The sequence below is a fragment of the Suncus etruscus genome, chromosome 3, assembly GCF_024139225.1.
Source record: "Suncus etruscus isolate mSunEtr1 chromosome 3, mSunEtr1.pri.cur, whole genome shotgun sequence".
Lineage (NCBI taxonomy): Eukaryota > Metazoa > Chordata > Mammalia > Eulipotyphla > Soricidae > Suncus > Suncus etruscus.
The window spans coordinates 4,129,765-4,138,729 of NC_064850.1; positions in this window are offsets into that span (position 1 = coordinate 4,129,765).

Genomic DNA, 8,965 nt, shown 5'->3' on the forward strand with positions numbered 1-8,965 from the left:
CACTTGTACTTGAACAGGAATGGTATATTATAAATATTTTCTAAAGATTTCTTTCTCTTGGAAATCTTGCCTTCAACTCAATTTGAATTCAAGCTAGAAAAAACTTGGGAGTTTTTTGGTGTTTTTTTTTTTTTTTTTTTTTTTTTTTTTTTTTTTTTTTTTTTGGTGTTCAATGCAATACCCAAACGTTTTGCTTTTATTCTTATCTTTGGAGTGTATGTCTGATGTTCTTATAACTAGTTTGACTTTTGTCTAGTGCCTAGTCACTCGATACTGAGTGGTGTATCTAAAGGCTCCTTTGTTCTTAAAGCTGGCATTCATCTAGAGACCCATCCACATGACAGAAATTTTATGTTTTAGATTTTCTGTAACTAAGTAATGATAGTTTAGGTGACATGGTTGTAATAGTATTAGCACAGAACAGAAAGCTAGTACAGGGGTGAAGTTGCTTGCCTTGCTTGATGCTGACTCTGGTCCCGTATCTGGCACCCTCATACGATCCTCTGAACACTGCCACATGGGGTCTAACACTAAAAAATAATAGTATTAACATGGTTTTGATATCCAAAGTTACAACACATCACTACCACCAAAGAGCATCGGATACTCCACCACTTTCTTTTGTTGTTGTTTTGGTTTTGTTTGTTTGAGCCACACCCAGTTACACTCAGGGTTACTCCTGGCCATGCGCTCAGAAATTGTTCCTGGCTTGCAGGACCACATGGGATGCTGGGGGGATAGAAACTAGGTCCGTTCTAGGTCAGCCACATGCAAGGCTAATGCCCTACTGCTGCGCCACCACTTCAGCCCTCCACCACCATCTTTATGTCACCTCTGATCATTTTCTCACTTTTTCCTACTACTTGGTCATTTGTATTGTAATCCAAAACCAAGTCTTTGCCTTTGTTCCATACTATTTCCATAATTAGTTTCTGCATTACAGATGACTGAGATCATCTGGTCTTTGTCCTCCCTGTGAATGCATTTTGCTTAACATAATACCCTTCCATTCCATCCAAGTGCTGGAAAACTGCAAGGTTCTATTTTATAGCTGCAGAGTACTCAATTGTGTACATATACCACAACTATCTTCTCAAGATTTCATTGAATGTTTGGGATATATCCATATCTGGATATCTACTAAATGCTGCATTGAATGAATATAGAAGTATGAATATATCTTTTAGTATTAATGTTTTAGTGTTTGGTGGGTAGGTGTCAAGAAGTGAAAGCATTAGATCATATAGAAGACATAGGCCGGGCCCGGAGAGATAGCACAGCGGCATTTGCCTTGCAAGCGGCCGATCCAGGACCAAAGGTGGTTGGTTCGAATCCCGGTGTCCCATATGGTCCCCTGTGCCTGCCAGGAGCTATTTCTGAGCAGACAGCCAGGAGTAACCCCTGAGCAACGCCGGGTGTGGCCCAAAAACAAAACAAAACAAAAAAAAAAAGAAGACATAGGCCGAATTCTCCAGGATATGAAAGTCATAAGTGTCTTCAGTGATTGACTCCATTGACAGAGATAGATAGATAGATAGATAGATAGATAGATAGATAGATAGATAGATAGATAGATAGATAGATAGATAGATAGATAGATGATAGATAGATAGACAGATAGATAGACAGATAGACAACTTGAGAAAAATGGTAAAAGATGAATAGATGGGGCCAGAGCAGTAGCACTAGAGGTAAGGCATCTACCTTGCAAACGCTATCCTAGGACACATAGTGGTTCAATCACCCAGCATTCCATATCCACCCCCCAAGCCAGGAGCGATTTCTGAGCCCATAACCAGGAGTAAACCCTGCCTGAGCATCACTGGGTGTGGCCCAAAAACAAACAGAAAAAGATGAATAGACACTTTGCTGAATATAAGGAAACAGAAACACTATGGCCCCTGGTCACCATAAGAGTGTTACTCTTCCTTTTAGGGTTAAAATCTGTTGTCAGAAGACCCCCCATCCCTTGTAACTGCTGCAGGATGACAGTTGGCTGGGGCTATATAAAGCCCCTGTTGAAGTCCTGAGGGATCAAGGAGTCTTTGCTGCCTCCAAACCTGCTGAACTGCACCCAATGGATGGACAATGCCTGGTTGCTAGAAAAAACATTATGGGTTACCTGAAATCATGACTGAACATAGGTTTCATCTCACATCAGGGACATGTAAATGTCTTTGAGGTCTATACAGTATAGAAACAGGCTAAAGGACCAGGCTCTCCGCACAGAGAATCTAGAGCCCCACCCAACCGTGTATTTTCAAGGCCACCACCTGGATCTTGTCTGAAATGTGGTAAATCCACTGGGCAAGAGATTGACTCTCCATCGGGGTTTGGAAAAAATGGAGAAGAGGACAACCCCAGACCTCACAAATTGGGAGTAGATACTATAATTGTGAAAAATTTGGCCACTATTACAGGGATTACAAGACCCTCAGTGGCACAGCCATCTGGAGACCACCACCTGGACCTTGGTCACAATTTATTGGAGGAAATCATTGGGCAAAAGATTGCCCCAACATCAAACAAGTATCAGGAAACTAAACAGGGGGCCAACTTGGCCCCATAAAATGAAGGGTCCCAATTCATGCAGACCTAAAGCCAATAAGTTCTCTACAGCCCTCCACCACAGGAAGTGCTGCTTTAGATATATCCTTCCCAGACATCATCACAATAACTCCAGCTCAATGCCCCTACAAGTTGAAATCTGGATAAAGAGACCAATACTGCCAGGCACTGTAGGCCTACTCTTAGGAAGAAGCAGTCTAACTATTAAAGGAATCAATGTGCATGTGGGAATACTCAATTCTGATTACATGGGAGAGAGAATTGTTATCACAGTTTCAACAGTTTGGATATTTAAAGATGAAAAGTACATTGCCCAACTCTTGTTTACATTTGTTATATCTGGCTACTCCAGTCACCCAAGAACTGGAGGTGTTGGTAGCACTAACACCCTAGCAGCCTCTACAGGTCCCCTACTGGTATTTACCTATAATCTTACAAAAAGCATGTGCCCAATAATAACTCTAGAGATACATGGAAAAGAAGTTAAAAGAATTGGAGCTGGGGAGATAGTGCAGTGGTAGGGCATTTGCCTTGCATGCCACTGACCCAGAAAGGGACCCTGTTTGATACCCGGCATACCATATGGTCCCCAGCTTGCTAGGGTGATTTCTGAGTATGAGCCAGGAGTGACCACTGAGCACCGTTGGATGTGGCCCAAAAATAATAAAGTTTATAAACAAAGAATTTAAAGGAATGATTGACATTAGTGCCAATGTTTTCATCATCTCTTCCTGGTACTGGCCCTGTAGTTGGGCCCTGCAGGATATACCTTATGGCTTTCAAGGAGTAGGCATTTTGCCATCTTTCTTTGTCTGATAGAAAGCATTGCTCCTGAAAGGAATACAGCCATAGTTCTCATCACCGATGTTCCCAATTTTGCTCTTGCCCTCTCCCTTGCTTACCTCTATTTCAGACATTTTCTTTTCTCTTTCTCTTGTTCTGTTTCTATCTCTTTCTCTTCCTTTTAGACACTGCCATTTACATTGATACTGAAGAGGTATCATGCATATCACTTTATCTCCTTGTAACACTCAGTTCTTGACCAGAGTAATTCTTCCCAACTATCATTGTCATGGCGATCCCTTCTCTGCCCTAATTGCATTCTACCACTATATCTGGCAAGCTTTCTACCATGAACTGGTCTTCCTGGGCTTTGTCTCTATTTTTTTTTTTTTTTTGGTTTTTTGGGTCACACCCGGCAGCGCCCAGGGGTTACTCCTGGCTTCATGCTCAGAAATCGCTCCTGGCAGGCTCGGGGGACCATATGGGACGCCGGGATTCGAACCTATGACCTTCTGCATGAAAGGCAAATGCCTTACCCTCCATGCTATCTCTCCGGCCCCGGCTTTGTCTCTATTGTCTCTAGATATTATTATTATAATAATCATTATTATCATACTACCTTTCTTTATATCCCTACAAATGAATTTTTATCCCTATGCCTCTAACTCATTTCGCTCAGCATAATACTCTCCCATCTTCATACAGGAATAAGCAAATTTCATGACTTCATTTTTCCTAACATCTGCATAATATTTCATTGTGTAGTTGTACCACTGTTTTTTATCCACTCTTCTGTTCTTGGGCACTTGGGTTGTTTCCAAAATCTGGCTATTATAAATAGTGCTGCAATGGACATAGGAATGCAGAGGGCTTTTCTGCACTGTTTTCAGGAATGTTGTCTGATTCATTCGTTTTGGAAAACAATATGAATATTCCTTATAAAATTTCCTAGAAATTGAGCTTCCATGTGCCCGTTTCTAAGCAACATTTAATGGACTCTCGACCATTGTTGTCATTATATTCTGAGTCACGGGAATCAAAGCAATAGGACAGTGGGTCAGACACTGGTTTTGTGTAGTTGACCAGGGACCATCAACTGATATATACCCTTCAGTCCTATCAGGAATGATCCCTTAGCACAGGCAGGGGTGAAGTGCTGAGCACTGTGGGATGTGCTCCCCCAAAAGATAACCCACAATGCTTCTGATGATTCCACTTCACTTTAGAGATTAATCAAAGCTCTAAAACTTCCCATTGCAGGATTTGATAGTCCTGACTCTGAATCTTTCAGTTCTTAAAAGCTGAGAATTCACTTAAACCCACTTACCACCAAATAGAACGAAGCCGTGTCTCCTGCCTGCACTGAGGATCAGCCCAGTCATGATATCCAAGCTTCCACCCTGGTTATTTGGAAAAAGGAACAGTGAAAGAAAAGTGAACAGGTTTTGAACAGGTTCCATTTCAACCATAAAGAGGCTCATTCCAAGGTTTTCTTTTGCAAAATTAATGGTGGTCATGGATTCTCAAGAGATGACGTGCACTGTTTGTGTCATAAAATCAATGTCTGTCTCACTACATCTTTCTGTAGAGATTCTGACAGCCTGGTTAAACTGAAATTGTAAGAGGAGCAAGAAGCTTGTAGAACTAAGTGATTGAGTCCACAAATCTTTGCTGGATGTGTCACAACGGGTTTGTTCCAGACTACGATTTCACAGCACCCTGGAAAAATTACTTCCTAGTGAAATTTTAAAATGAACTGAGAGGCATCTGTTAATAAGATACATTTATTCTGCAAAGCAGATGATGAAGGAGATATGACAGCTGCTCTTACACTTTTTTTTTTTTTTTTTTGGTTTTTCGGGCCACACCCATTAGATGCTCAGGGGTTACTCCTGGCTATGCGCTCAGAAATTGCCCTTGGCTTCGGGGGACCATATGGGACGCCAGGGGATCAAACCGCGGTCCTTTCCTTGGCTAGCGCTTACAAGGCAGACACCTTACCTGTAGCGCCACCTCGCCGGCCCCTTGCTCTTACACTTTTAAATGGGGAAATGTTGGGGCCAGAGGGACAGTACAGCTAGTCTTTCATATATTGTACATTGAACCTGAATTTGATCCCTGGCACCCTATATGGTACCTTGATCCATATCAGGAACAATGTTTTTAAGCACCATTAGGTGTTAATCAGTCATTAATCAATTAAGGTAAGTGATTAAAAACAAAATTATTTTAATGAATTTAAATGAATGGTGTTGTAAACAGCGCTACAACCAAGATTAAAAGTCACAAAGAGGGACCAAAGTGGTGGCTCAAGCGGTAAGGCCTGTGCTAGCCTAGGACAAATGATGGTTCAATCCCCCAGCGTCCCATATGGTCCCTCAAGCCAGGAGCAATTTCTGAGTGCAGAGCCAGGAGTAACCCCTAAGCATCACCAGGTTGTGGCCCAAAAACCAAAACAAAAAGTCACAAAGAAGTTTTCTCTTTTTTTGAGTATGGCCATACCCAGCCATGCTCAGAACTGAGGAATTACTCCTAGCAGTGCTCAGGGGACCATGTGGGATGCCAGAAATTGAACCCAGGTTAGCCATGTTCAAGGCAAATGCCCTCTCTGCCGTATTATTGCTCTAGCTCCAAACTGCATTTTTCTTCTGAGAATCTTAATTCTCCTTCAACTGAGCAGTGGCTAGACAGGCTGCCCATGAAGCTACTCCATAGGTCCATCCTCAGAAGTAGGTGAACCTCCAGCACGAAGTGCAGAGATTGGACGATGGAGCATTACAACAGGCCTGGAGACAGAAGTTTTGGGCTAAGTGACAGGGTGGATAGATAAATTGTTAAAGCCTTATTTGGAAATAATTTTGAACATACAAAAAAGTTGAAAAATTCAAAATACCGCAAAGTCCTTGGAATGTTCTTTTCCCTATTCACTTGTTATTTACATGTTGCCCCCATTTACACAGTCACTCTTTCTCCATTTGTGCACACAGAATTATTTCCTTTTGGAAGGCACACCCTGTGGCACTCAGGGGTTACTCCTGGCTCTGTACTCAGAAATTATTCCTGGCAGGTTCAGAGGACCTTATGGGATGCTGGGGATTGAACCTGACTCAGCTGTGAGCAAGGCAAATGCTATCACTCTGGCTCCACAGAATTATTGTTCAAGCGATCTGAAAATAAGTCCTTAAATTCCTAAATATTCCAATATATATTTCCTAACATTTAGACTGTATATTTACTTATATCAGTTTAATGATTTAGCAACATCATATAATTGTTCCAATATGTTTATCTCATCACCCTCCATGTTCCAATTTTGTCAAGTTATATCAAAAGGAAAATCCTGTTTATTTCCTTACTCCAGAATGATTCCATCCAAGATCAATTACTGTATCAAGTGTCATATTTCTTTAGCGTCTTATCTTTTAGCCATTCTTTGTTTTTCATTACTGCCATTATTTTAACTTAGTACCAGTTTTCATATCCCAGTTCTAGTCCTCAGAATCTGTGAATCATGGCCCCAGAACCATGTGACTTTACATCACAAAGTGGCCTTTGGCAATGTGATAAAGGCAAGGGCCTTGAGATAGGAAGATTATTCTGGATCCAGATAAGCACTGGTGGAATCTCGGAGAAGGAGAAAGGTCAGATTGAGATGTGTGGTCTGGATTTCACATGAAATTAAAGGAATGTGAGTCATGGAATACACATTCCCCAAATCACCATTTTAAAAAGTATGGCATTTCCTTTTTTGTCTTCATTTGATGTTTCTTTATATTAGAGAGATGTTGTTTATACTCAGGTATCACAGCTGGATGCCCATGTCTCTCCTACAAGATCTGCATCTTGACCACTCAGCCAAGTGTCACCTAATTTCTTCTCCATAGAACTAAGTGGTTAATGATAAGCTCATCAAAATTTTTCCATAGATTTAGCAGCCCTTGATGATGCGTGGCTGGACTAATTTTCATGCTTCAAAGATTACAAAATGAGGAGTGCCTGTCCCTAGTACTCCCCCCCCCCATGTTTACTGATTGGCCTCCCAGTCTAAGTAAGTAAGCCTAACACCTCTTTCATTATATGTGTATCTAGAACCGGTTGGACCTGCAAATTCCTATTTTTTCCCGTAGCTTATAATTCAAGACTTCGATTACTTTTATATTCATATTGTTTCATATTTGACCAGGTGGAGTCCCCATTTATGTTTGTTCCTGTGTTCTTGTAAAGTGCCCCATTTTTTTTTAAGCTTTCTGGTGTGACAGAAGTTTCTGGTTTGTTTGTTGGTTTTTCTCTCCAAAACTGCTAGCCAGTCTTGGAATTAGTTATTTCTCATAAGAGCTGTTATATTTTCTAATGGTATTAGAGACCAAGCTTCATTTTGCTTCTTAATGTTTCCACAAAATGAGAAATGTTTATGTGTTCACATATACATATACTAAATACAAAAATACACATGTATAGAAATATGCTTTTATACATATATGATTTAGAAATATGACTTCATGTCATACCTCAAGTTCTCAGCCAAAGCCACGGGGTCCTGCTTTACTTCTGCTTTTTATATGTGCATGTCCCCTTTCCCCAGTTTGAACCCTAAGTTCCAAGCACATCACGTTTATTCACTTACTCAATCCTATTTTAGTCTAAGATTTTAAAAATTGCTTCTTCCATAACTCTATGAAAGCTGACATACTTGGAAGTGCAGAATTTGCATTTCTTTTTTCACCAACTTCTCTATACTAAATCTCAATCTGCTTCAAATGAATTAAAATTTTTCATAAAAATCACTTGGATTGTTTCTTTTTCTCCTCCTTTTAATATGAAATATAGTAATATTTGAACTACACTTAGATCTATTTGTTTCTATTTTCTTTCCATTTAAGTTAAATTTGTCCCTTCTAATTTTTATTGATTTAGGGTATTTGTATTATTTGGGGGGTGGGGGACTTCAGCCACATTCAGTGATACTCCTGGCTATACTCTATGCACACAGAAATTACTCTAGTTGGGCCCTGGAGGACCATATGGGTGTTTAGCATCGAATCTCTAATGGCCACATGCAAGGCAAATGTCAGATCCACTGCATTATTAATTTTGTTTTATTTTTTGAATATGTATGCTACTAACATATTTTCTTGGTAAGATATAAAAAAAACTACATAATGGTGTATTCAGAGAAATAACACAGTCATGCATCCTAATCCCCAAACCCCAACCTATCATGTATGTTTTCTTGTCTTTCTTTAGTAATGATAAAAAGATATATAAAATGAATATGTTTACTTATTTTTTTCTTTCATTTACACAAAGGAAAATGCTACAGTCCGTACCTCTTCAGAAAGCCTTTAAAAGTTAGAAATCACCTCCAGTTAATTCATGCAGATCACCAGTCCATATTTTTATAAGTACACAGTAGTCCTTTTATATAGTTAACGTTTTTCTCAACCAACCACCAATATCTTCCAATTGCATATAATACTGCAATGAATAACCAAAGCATCTCCATTCAAACATTTCCACTATGAAATTCCTAAAGTAGAGGTGGTTGGTCAAAAGAGTAGATAATGGGGCCGGCGAGGTGGCGCTAGAGGTAAGGTGTCTGCCTTGCAAGCGCTAG